This window comes from Somniosus microcephalus, chromosome 11 (genome assembly GCF_052327205.1).
Source record: "Somniosus microcephalus isolate GS21.2 chromosome 11, FLI_Smic_1.0, whole genome shotgun sequence".
Classification (NCBI taxonomy): domain Eukaryota; kingdom Metazoa; phylum Chordata; class Chondrichthyes; order Squaliformes; family Somniosidae; genus Somniosus; species Somniosus microcephalus.
Window position 1 is genome coordinate 34087012 of NC_140997.1, and position 12059 is coordinate 34099070.

Genomic DNA, 12059 nt, shown 5'->3' on the forward strand with positions numbered 1-12059 from the left:
TGAGCATTTGTGGGCTAATATTTCCACTCTATTGTCTTCATCATAATATTATAAAGAACATTTATAAAAGAAACAGCACAAAGACATGAATCATACACTGGAAAATTCAGGAATTAAAAAGAGGAACTGAAAAGACTAACTTACAAAATGAAAAGCCTCACACAAATAGAACCTTTAAATAATTTTCTTTACTAACTTGTGTGTTCCCAGTTTGCCTTTTCTTTTGAATGTGTAACCACATTAGCAAACAATTAAAACCGTAAGACTAGCTGATCTCCTGTCAAGTTGCTAATGTTAAGTTAGAGAGCTCATACTCAAGTCTAGCGGTAACAAAGGCATGGATGAAGGTTTCAGTAGCAGATGAGCTGAGGCGGGGATGGAGTCGGGCGATATTATGGAGGTGGAAATAAGTGGTGTTAGTGATGGGGCGGATATGTGGTCAGAAGCTCATCTCAGGGTCAAATACACCACCAAGGTTGTGAATAGTCGGGTTCAGCCTCAGACAGTTGCCAGGGAGAGGGAGGGAGTTGGTGGCTAGAGATCGGAGATTGTGGCGGGGACAGAAGACAATGGCTTCGTTCTTCCCAATATTTAGTTGGAGGAAATTTCTGCTCATCCGGTACTGGATATCGGACAAGCAGCCTGACAATTTAGAGACAGTGGAGGGGTCGAGAGAGGTAATGGTGAGGTAGAGCTGGGAGTCGTCAGTTTACATATGAAAACACAGCGTCAGTTTCCACATGATGTCGCAGCATGTGGATGAGAAATAGGAGGGGGCCAAGGATAGATCCTTGGGGGAAACCAGAGGTAACGGTGCAGGGCGGGAGGAGAAGCCATTGCAGGTGATTCTCTGGCTATGACTGGATAGATAGGAATGGAAGCAGAAGAGTGCAGTCCCACTCAGCTGGACGATGGCGGAGAGATGTTGGAGGAGGATGGAGTGGTCAACCGTGTCAAAGGCTGCAGACAGGTCGAGAAGTTTGAGGAGGGATAGTTTACCACTGTCACAGTCATAGAATACAGATTCTCTACAGTTCAAATTCGTGTTGCCAAATTATGTAGAGTTATAGATTTACATCTTGTGGTGATTAATTCTGCCTGTACTAAAGTTTTTTAAATCCAGATTAATTTGTCTACATTTTCTAGTTTTGTATGGTAGAATTTTTTTTTTTTTTTTTTTTTTTTTTAAAGGCTTGAATAACCTTGATTTTGTATCCAGGGGCATATAATATAAAAAACCAAGGAGGTAATGTTGAATTATTATGTACAGTTTTGAGCACCCCAATATAAGAAGGATATAAAAGCAGTGTAAAGGTGCAGCATAGTCTCGCTGGAATGTTATTAGGGATGAAGGTTACAATTATGAAGAGAGGCTTGAGAAGTCAGGCCCTTTTTCACTATGGTTGAGAAGCTTACGGGATGACCTGATAGAGGTTTTCAAGATTATGTATAGTTATTTCATATTGCTAAGCAAATAAGAACTTAAGAACATAAGAAATAGGAGCAGGAGTAGGCCATACGGCCCCTTGAGCCTGCTCCGCCATTCAATAAGATCATGGCTGATCATCGACTTCAACTCCACTTTCCCGCCCGATCTCCATATCCCTTGATTCCCCTAGAGTCCAAGGGATAAAAATTGAGTAGCACCCCAGAGAAATTAGCGCCCACGCGCCGGAAATTGAGTGGTTGCGCCCCAAGAGGGAAGTGGGGCGCTTCTGGAAGGGGGGGTGGGGGGGGCAGTTCAACAGTCCAGGGATGGCAGCAGAGGCAGGTGCTGGCAGGCGGCCAGCAACAAAAATGGCTGCCCCGCAATTCGCCTTTAAATAGTGCCTCCCTGGCCGCAGGTAGGCCCCCCTGACCCCGTCGGACATAGCGTCCGGCGGCAAGTCAGGGGGCGCTCCCAAAGATCGCGAGCGGGGCGCTGTGCATGGCGATAATGTCATCGCTGATGGCGTGCTACCGGTTAGAGGCGCTTTTAACCTCCCGCTGAATTTCGCGAGAGGCGTGGGCGGCACCACGCCCGGGCGCTAGTTGCCTTGCACCCCGTTAGCGCCCTCTAACGGGAGGCGCAAAGCAACCCAATTTTTCCCCCCAAAAATCTTTCAATCTCAGCCTTGAATATACTCAAAGACTCAGCATGCACAGCCCTCTGGGGCAGAGAACTCCAAAGATTCACAACCCTCTGAGTGAAGAAATTCCTCCTCAATCGGTCTTAAATGGCTTACCCCTTATCCTGAGACTATGCCCCCTAGTACTAGACTCTCTAGCCAGGGGAAACATCCTTTCAGCCTCTACCCTGTCAATCCCCTTCAGAATCTTGTATGTTTCAATGAGATCACCTCTCATTCTTCTAAACTCCAGAGAGTATAGGCCCATTCTACACAATCTCTCATCATAGGGCAGCCCTCTCATCCCAGGAATCAATCTAGTGAACCTTCGTTGCACTGCCTCCAAGGCAAGTATATCCTTCCTTAGAATAAGGAGACCAAAACTGTGCACAGTACTCCAGGTGTGGTCTCACCAAGGCCCTGTACAATTGTAGCAAGACTTCCTTAGTCTTATACTTCAACCCCCTTGCAATAAAGGCCAACAATGGTATCATCATTGTTCCAAATGTTTAAATTGTGGCACTGTTTAGATATTTACTGCATAACAACTTAATCTAAGTGGAAGAACATTGTTGTCATCAGCCTGCCAAAAACAAAACTCAAGGGAAACTTGGCACAACTTAAAAGATCACTTTATGTCAGAAAGGCCAAAACTGGCAAATTAGACATTGCTGTGCAAACTGAATTATGTTTTCTAAAAAAGACCCATCTTTTGTATTGGTCATTTTCAACCAGTGTGGTTTGAGGTAACGTTTGATCAACTGGGATTCAGAAATTGGCTTTTTTTCCCCATATACTGAAACAAAGCACTACAGCCCAGAAAGTGTTCTTACCACCACAGGATACCGCCCAAGAATTTATTACTGGCTAAGAATCAAACAAATAATGGGCAATCTCACCATGCAGGACAGACACGTTTGATTTAATTAATTAAGAAAATATATTTAAATCAGCAGCCACTTGTACACCCACAACCAGTAAAAGTGAATGGCAACAATCCACAACAACTTTGTAATGGAGTCCATCAGAGCTTGCCTGAAGAGAGCAGAGGGTAGCAGGGTCAGTATGGGAGAGTCAAATCTGAACCCATCAAAATACCACCAAAGTTAATAGCCCGTTTCAAAACAATATTCTATACTTAGATGGGATTAAGTTACCTAACAAATTAATAATTGTGCCCCTTGTGTTGAACAGACCCAACTGCACTTTCTGGGTCATGACGTGAGCTTTAGTTAAGAGTGCACCAGCTGCAATGTATATTTGCTTTGTGAAGATTGCTCACTTAGGATTTGGGTTGCAATCCAAGTACAGTAAATGGATTGCTCCGGCATTTTCTCTCATTTTCCAACACAAGACCTGAATTTCACAGAGTTACATCAGGCACATTTCCAAAGTCTCACAGGAATAAAGTTATTCCTGTTACTCCAGACAAGAAAAATATACGGAGGCTGATTTTCATTTTGGGAGAACACTGAAAGCGGTCTGAGCACTTATGGCAACCGGGCCTCATCTGCATTCTATTGGTGTGCTACAACACTGTACCAGCGCTCGCAGGCAGCTCGTTATTGAGGTAGGTCGGGGGGGGGGGGGTGGGGGGGAAGGTGGCAAAATCAGCAGCTCCTCTGTGGAGATGAGTGGAATTTGAGTTATAAGGGGGAGCAGGCAGTCTGCAGGGGGCGACAACTTTATAATGAAATCCATCAAAGCTTGCCTGAAGAGGGCAGAGGGTAGCAGTGTCAGTATGGGAGAGTCAAAAATGGGCTAGCAGCAAGTGCAAAGATTCTCGTGGGGCAAGCAGCAGCATTCTTGGTTCGGCCACTCCACCTGCCAATACCTGAAAATTGCATTTAGGGGAGGACTCCAATTTGCAAATTACAAGTAGGCTTCTGCCTGAAACAGGAGGGCGTGTCGGCCGGCCCTTTCAACAACGGGTCAGAAACAGCGGCGGGCAGATCGGGAAAAGCAGCGGTAGGCTCAGCGCTGCAATTTTCAAGGTGCTACCGCCTCATGCATGCCGAGCAGAGGCCACGAAAATCAGCCCCACTGATTTCAGGTGGTCTATGATCAGATGTTAGCAGGACCAGCAGGTAATAAACTATCACCACAATGAAATGCTTTCACATCCGCAAAACATATCACAGGGCTCAAATGTAGTAACATGTCAGTGGAATGTTAGTCTGCTTTGCCAATGTAAAATCTCCTACTTATTTTTTTTTGGGTGAGCAGCCCCTTTAAGGGGCTGTGCGGGCCAGTCACAGTTTTATGCATGCGTACCTTACAGGGAACGTTGCTCCTACCATGTCCAGTGGTCAGTCTCTGCACCCAAGACATCAAGCAAGTTGAAAACCGCAGCTCATTACATTAATACAGGAAACTTTGTGATATCCGGCACCGACGGGACCGAGCTGTTGCCGTCCCATCAAAACTGCCGGACAAACCAGCGCTAATGTTAAAACATACGGAGCTTTTGAGCTCCGTATCTAGCAACAAACCCTGTTGCTTAGCAACAGCTTCTAAACAGTCGGCCGTAGCTTGCAAGCGTCTGTGGTAAACCACTGTGATACCTGTCTGTATGTGTATGTGTATTCTACTAGGTACAGGTCTGGACATGCCTTGGCTGACTCCTCCCACTATTCCAGGTATATAAGTGACTACCTCCCAGTCCCTTAGTATTCTGGACGGGTCGACCACTCGAGACAAGACCTTCATTCTATAGTTAATAAAAGCCTGATTGTTACTCGCTCAACCTCAGTCTTTTGAGTAATTGATGGCGCATCAATTTTATTAACTAAATTTTTTATAATGGAGAAGATCCTCACACCAGCATGCCTGGACCTGGACAGTCGGGAAGCGGACGCTTCCACCAAGTTTGCTCACTGGCTCACGTGCTTCGAGACATTCCTGACCGCATCCGTTTCGACCGCAGTGGAGGCAGACAAACTGTCTGTCCTGATCTCCAAGGTGAACCACCGAGTGTACTCAGTCATCCGGGACGCGACCTCGTACACAGCCGCCCTCCAGCTCCTCAAGACCCAGTACACGCGCCCTGTGAACGAAGTATACGCTAGGCACCTTCTGGGGAGTCGCAAGCAACAACCTGGGGAATCGACTGAGGAATACCTCCAAGCACTGTCCGTGCTTGGCCAGGCCTGTGGGTGTAAGGCGGTAACGCCCACTAAGTACACGGAGGAACTGATCCGGGATGCCTTCGTAGCGGGCCACAGGTCCAACTACACCCGACAGCGACTGCTGGAGCAGAGTGACCTCACCCTCGACAAAGCCTCCGACATCGCACTAACGCTGGACGCAGCCTTCCGGGGCATGGATGCCTACTCCTCTGCACCGTGGACGCCGCGGGGAACGACAACCTGGGACACGGTAGGACAGCCCCATAGCACCGTGCCACCCCAGCCACAGCCCAACAACGGCCCAACTACCGCAGCAGTGTCCCAAAGCCAGACAGCAGTATCCCAAGGCCAGAAATGCTACTTCTGTGGCCAGGCCAAACACCCCAGAGCGCGCTGCCCGGCGAAGAATGTGACCTGCTCGGGCTGCGGGAAAAAGGGACACTACGCCAGCGTCTGCAAGGCCAAAGCCACCCCGAACGCCAGCAGCGCCGCGTGTGGGCCGTGCGAGCCGCCATCTTGGGCCCCCAACAGCGCCGCGTGTGGGCCGTGCGGGCCGCCATCTTGGGCCTCCCCAGCCATGTGCGAACCACCGCAGCAGCAGCCATCTTGGACGACTCCAGCCACATGGGAATCATGGACGCCGCCATCTTGGACACCAGCCGGGACGCAGCAGACCGCCAACCCCCCCCCCATCTGATACTCGCAGCGACACACCGACCCCTACGCTGGCCTCTGTGACGCTGGACCAAACGAGACCACACCAGCTAGCTCGGTCCAAAATGGACGTTAAGGTAAACGGCCATGCAATAAACTGCCTTTTTGACTCCGGGAGCACAGAGAGCTTCATCCACCCCGACACGGTGCGGCGTTGCTCTCTCCCAGTCCTGCCTGCGCACCAGCGGATTTCTATGGCCTCCGAGTCCCAGTCAGCGGACATTGGCGGCTACTGCGTGGTGACACTAGTAGTAGACGGGACTGTGTTCAATAATTTTAAACTCCTGGTCCTGCCCGACCTCTGCGCTGCCGTTCTACTGGGGTTGGATTTCCAGTGCCACCTCAAAAGCGTTACGATGGCGTACGGTGGCCCCCTCCCCCCACTCACAGTCCGCAGCCAGCAGCCTCCAAATTGCCCGCCGCGCACCAGATGCAACCTCTCCACACTCAGAGACCCACCCCCCCCCCCACTGTTTGCTAACCTCACCCCCGACTGTAAGCCCATCGCCACAAAGAGCAGGCGATACAGTGCCGGGGACAGGGTTTTCATCAAAACTGAAGTGGAACGGCTCCTGAAAGAGGGGATTATTGAGGGCAGCTCCAGCCCCTGGCGAGCCCAGGTTGTGGTCGTTAAGACCGGCGAGAAACAACGCCTGGTCATCGACTACAGCCAAACAATAAACCGCTACACCCTGCTGGACGCCTACCCACTCCCCGCATAGCTGACATGGTCAACCAGATCGCGCAGTACCACGTCTTTTCGACCATTGACCTGAAATCAGCGTACCACCAGCTCCCCATCAGCCCTGAAGACCGCCAGTATACTGCTTTTGAGGCAAACGGCCGCCTCTATCACTTCCTTAGGGTTCCCTTCGGCGTTACCAACGGGGTCTCCGTCTTCCAAAGGGAGATGGACTGGATGGTCGATCAAAACAAGCTGCAGGCCACTTTCCCTTACCTAGATAATGTGACTATCTGCGGCCATGACTTGCAGGACCATGACGCAAACCTCGAGAAATTCCTCCGCACCGCCCAACTCCTGAACCTGACATATAACAAGGAGAAGTGCATATTCCGCACAGACCGCCTCGCCATCCTTGGCTGTGTTGTGGAACACGGGGTCATCGGTCCCGACCCGGACCAGATGCGTCCCCTTATGGAACTCCCACTGCCCCACTGCCTAAAAGCTCTGAAGAGGTGCCTTGGGTTTTTTCCCTACTACGCTCAGTGGGTCCCCTACTATGCAGACAAAGCCCGTCCGCTGATCAAGTCCACCTCTTTTCCCGTGACAGCAGAGGCCCGCTTAGCCTTCCACCGTATCAAGGAAGACATTGCCAAAGCCACCATGCACGCAGTGGACGAATCCATCCCCTTCCAGGTGGAAAGCGATGCGTCCGACTTCGCTCTGGCCGCCACCCTTAATCAGGCGGGGAGACCTGTGGCATTCTTCTCACGAACCCTCCAGGGCCCGGAGACCAGACACTCCGCAGTCGAGAAGGAGGCCCAGGCTATTGTGGAGGCTGTGCGTCATTGGAGGCACTACCTGGCCGGAAAACGATTCACCCTGCTCACTGACCAGCGTTCAGTTGCTTTTATGTTCAACAACAAGCAGAGGGGCAAAATCAAAAATGACAAGATCTTGAGGTGGAGAATCGAACTTTCCACCTACAATTACGAGATCTTGTACCGGCCTGGGAAGCTCAATGAACCCCCAGATGCCCTATCGCGTGGCACCTGCGCCAGCGCGCAGATCGATAGGCTGAGGGCCCTCCACAATGACCTCTGCCACCCGGGGGTCACCAGGTTCTTCCACTTCATCAAGGCCCGCAACCTGCCTTACTCCATCGAGGAGGTCAAGACCATGACCAAGAACTGCCAAGTCTGCGCTGAGTGCAAACCGCACTTTTATAGACCAGACAGAGCCCACCTGATAAAAGCCACTCGCCCTTTCGAACGCCTGAGCGTCGATTTCAAAGGGCCTCTCCCCTCCTCCGACCGCAATGTGTACTTCCTCAACATCATTGACGAGTACTCCCGGTTCCCGTTCGCTATCCCCTGCCCGGACATGACCAGTGCCATGGTCATTAAATCTCTGAACAGCCTCTTCACCCTGTTTGGTTTCCCCAGCTATATCCATAGCGACCGGGGCTCATCATTTATGAGCGACGAACTCCGCCAGTACCTGCTCGCTAGGGGTATAGCCACAAGCAGGACCACCAGTTACAACCCCCAGGGGAACGGACAGGTGGAAAGAGAGAATGCAACAGTTTGGAAGGCCGCCCTACTAGCCTTAAAGTCTAGGGGCCTTCCGACCTCCCACTGGCAGGAGGTGCTCCCCGATGCGCTCCACTCGATTCGGTCACTGCTCTGCACTGCCACCAATGCCACCCCTCACGAGAAAATGTTTGTCTTCCCAAGGAAGTCCACATCGGGGACATCGTTACCGCCATGGCTGACGTCCCCAGGGCCGGTACTACTGAGAAGACACGTGAGGGCCAATAAAACGGACCCCCTGGTCGAGAGGGTCGACCTCCTCCACGCCAACCCCCAGTACGCTTACATTGCGTACCCGGACGGGCGGGAGGACACAGTCTCCATACGAGACCTCGCACCCTCGGGGACCGCTGTAACCCACTACCCATTACCACCCCCCCCCCCCACGACCCGATATCCAACCCCAGCAGCCGGCTCGCCTTGGACCGTCACCCACGAGGACTACACTCCAGGGCCCCAGCCTACACGGGACGCGACGCCGGAAGCTCCACCACCCCTGCCGTCGCCACGTCGATCACAGCGGCAGACAAGACCTCCGGAGAGACTCCAATACACGAACTTTTAAATACACTTCACCCCGCCGGACTCATTTTTAAACAAGGGGTGAATGTGGTAAACCACTGTTATACCTGTCTGTATGTGTATGTGTATTCCACTAGGTACAGGTCTGGACATGCCTCGGCTGACTCCTCCCACTATTCCAGGTATATAAGTGACTACCTCCCAGTCCCTTAGTATTCTGGATGGGTCGACCACTCGAGACAAGACCTTCATTCTTTAGTTAATAAAAGCCTGATTGTTACTCGCTCAACCTCAGTCCAACCTCAGTCTTTTGAGTAATTGATGGCGCATCAGCGTCTCTGTAGCTAAGCAACAGCTTTAGCTAGACCTTGCAGAGCCTGACTGGTGAAAAAAAAGCAACGAGAAGAAAAAAAACTTACTGAACCGACTCCTGAATTTTGCCGGTGGATCGAGCATTCCGGACAGTTAACCTCTGGATAAACCAAAGTTTCCTGTAGTGAGATTTTTGTACTGCATGTCTGTACTTTATTACTTGTTCAAATTCTCTTTCTTCAGTTAACAGTTTGAGGCAAGGCTGATAAAACCCACCAGCATTTGGGGTGAGAGGAGAGGTTGGACAGAATTACAAAACTCTATCAGTTGCTTTAATAAACCCAATAAAACAAACATTCACCATTTTTTCCTCAGTTAAATTCCTGCCACAGTGGGTTGACTTGTATTGTTTCCGTAGCAACTACGAGCAACATCTTGTGGCACTGAAGCAATACACATATTAGTTGCACGTGTTCTTAACATGGTTTTGCAAGGAAAGTGACCATATAGGGTTTAAGGAGAGGCTACGATGTATTAGTTGTGTGATGTACAATTCCAAAATAGCATGGACACTAAAAAGACTGCACAAGCACAATGGAACAGCTACACAAGGGTATTAGAAGTGAACCTTCGTGCTGTGTGCAATTAGTTTGCTTTTTACAGGCAGAACACATAACAGTGAGAAATAAAAGTATAACAGAAAATAAGGAAATAAAGATGGAACCTTGCAGATTTGTAAGCAAATACATAAACCATTGGTGTGTAGATTTCTCTCATTGTGCCTGAGCATCAGAGATGTTTGGAAGATGTTGTACAGTAGGAGATCTGTGCTATCACAAGATAACATTTCTTCATCTACTGTATTCTCAGAGTATGCTAAAAGCTATGACTTTAATGCAGCAATCCTGTCTAGTCTGCAATATCTCCACCCACCCCCGTTGTCAGATTCAGATTTCCAAGTGTCAATGTTGAAGTCCGTGAAGTGTTTTACTATCTTCCATTTCACTTGGCTGCCACCTACTGTCAGCTTTTAACCTGCAACCAGATTGTGGCAAGAGCACGACCATGTGGTTCTGGGAGAAACAACAGACGGGTGATTTTCAGCAGCACGTTCAGGTGTTAACGATCCTCCGAGGTGACCAGGATGGGGTCTTGAGCTGAAATGTTGGTTTAGCCCACGTTTAGCGCGAGACGACATCTTGGTAAGAGTTGAAGCCTGCGCTAGGAACGCCCACCCGGAAGCTTGTTAAGGGGCTATTTGCCACTTAAAATGCCTGCTAGCACTCGTTAAGAGGGCTGCACAGCATTTTGCCGGCTAGCGCTTGTCCTAACGCCCTCTCCCAACAGCGACCAGCTGTTTGGGAGTAAACAAGGCGTTGATGTAGATTTCAAGCGCTACTTAAAGGGATGCTCACCATTTCATGTTCAGTTGCTGCTGGAACTGTGAAGAGGACCTCAAACACATCGGGAAACTTTCTGGGACAACTTGTCAAAACTTCACCAACACTCAAGCAACATTTATTCTGGAAATTCTCTGAGGACTTCACCTAAAAAGAGTAAGCGCTGTGTTACTCCACCTTATAGGAGTCACCAGGAGAAAGGAAGTGCTTGGCCATGAGCATCTTGCTAGGGCCAGAGTTCCTTTTTGACAATGGGGTCCTTTTATTTGATCTGGTTGTTATTTGTAACTTTCATAATAACCGGGGCTCTTTGCCTTAAAGGAGGGGACCTTATAGAGGTATACAAGATATTAAATGGTGTATATATAACATAATTCTGTAGCACTATTTCAAGAAGAGTCATATAGTAGAACAATGGAATACAATCTAAAACTGGTCAACGGTCAATTTAGGACAGATGTCAGGAAGAATCTCTTCATGCAAAGAGTGATAAATGCTTGGAATAGTCTTCTAGGTTGAACAGTGGCATTGGAAACTAAATTTATTCAAGACACAGTTAGATGACAGAATGGTGTGAATGTGAAGATTTTCCCTGAATAGATGAGTAAGTTGGGTCAAATAGCCTCCCTCGTGTATTTATATTGTGATATCTACAGTTTTCCGATCAAACAACATCTTCCAAACATTTCTGAAGTTGGATATTTCATGGTGTAATTATAAAAGAAACTGGAAGCCTATGTTGAATACAAGGAGATCATTTTATTTGCTATCTCATCAGGACTTATAGTGGCATGACTAGGGATCACTACATAACGCTGACTGGAAGTCTAAGTTACATTATTTTTATAATGTGACCATTGGTAACAAGAAAATAAGGCAGACGCCACTCAATACTCTTACTCAGTCGGAGGGAACAGGGTTATTCTTCCTTCCCATCACATTTTGAATGACGTGCAGCATCACAGAAGTTACAAAAATCAATGCCGTACTCTGAAAGCATCACCAGTTATTATACAAGTCTTGCTGCTGCCAGTGTTTTACTTCGCCTTCCACAAGGACTCTTTTATTGTATAATAAATCCATAATCCACTTCTTTAAAATGGAAAAAAGTAATGCAAAGAACTTAGTCAATGCTCAAAGCACTAATGTAGGGACTCAAGAAGGATGTGTTAAAATAGAACATATTATACGCTTTACAAGAAGTAGAGAAATCAATTCTAAAATAAGAAAAAGTACTTCAACTCTCATTTCCTGAAGACACTGATGGAGATTCTGCTCCATGGTCGAGTAGTCTGCAAACACTCAAGGACTAAGCTCGTGTGAAGAATCGCCTTTTGAGTGAGGTATCAGAGGGCTGCTGTTGATTGTGAAACCAGAGCCTAGTATCAGCAACTTCAGGAGATGAAGAGAGAAATTTGAGGGGTGCAATACTACAGCCTCCACATAGATTTGTTCCAGTCAGGTCTGCACAAGTGAGAGAGTTTCTGAATGCAGAACTCATCTAAGCTTGCGGGTTTGACTCATTTCACTTTAGAAGAACGTCTAGAATTATGTTGCACAGAAACAATTTATCCTGAGAGCAATAGGGATGCATTAAAGGT

General features: G+C 48.5%; 1 protein-coding gene across 3 annotated transcripts in view; it reads right to left on the minus strand.

Annotated features, from left to right (window-relative positions):
• Positions 1-12059, minus strand: part of rhbdf1a (rhomboid 5 homolog 1a (Drosophila)) — a 423866-nt gene that overhangs the window by 116541 nt on the left and 295266 nt on the right. The gene's annotated exons all lie outside the window — the stretch shown is intronic.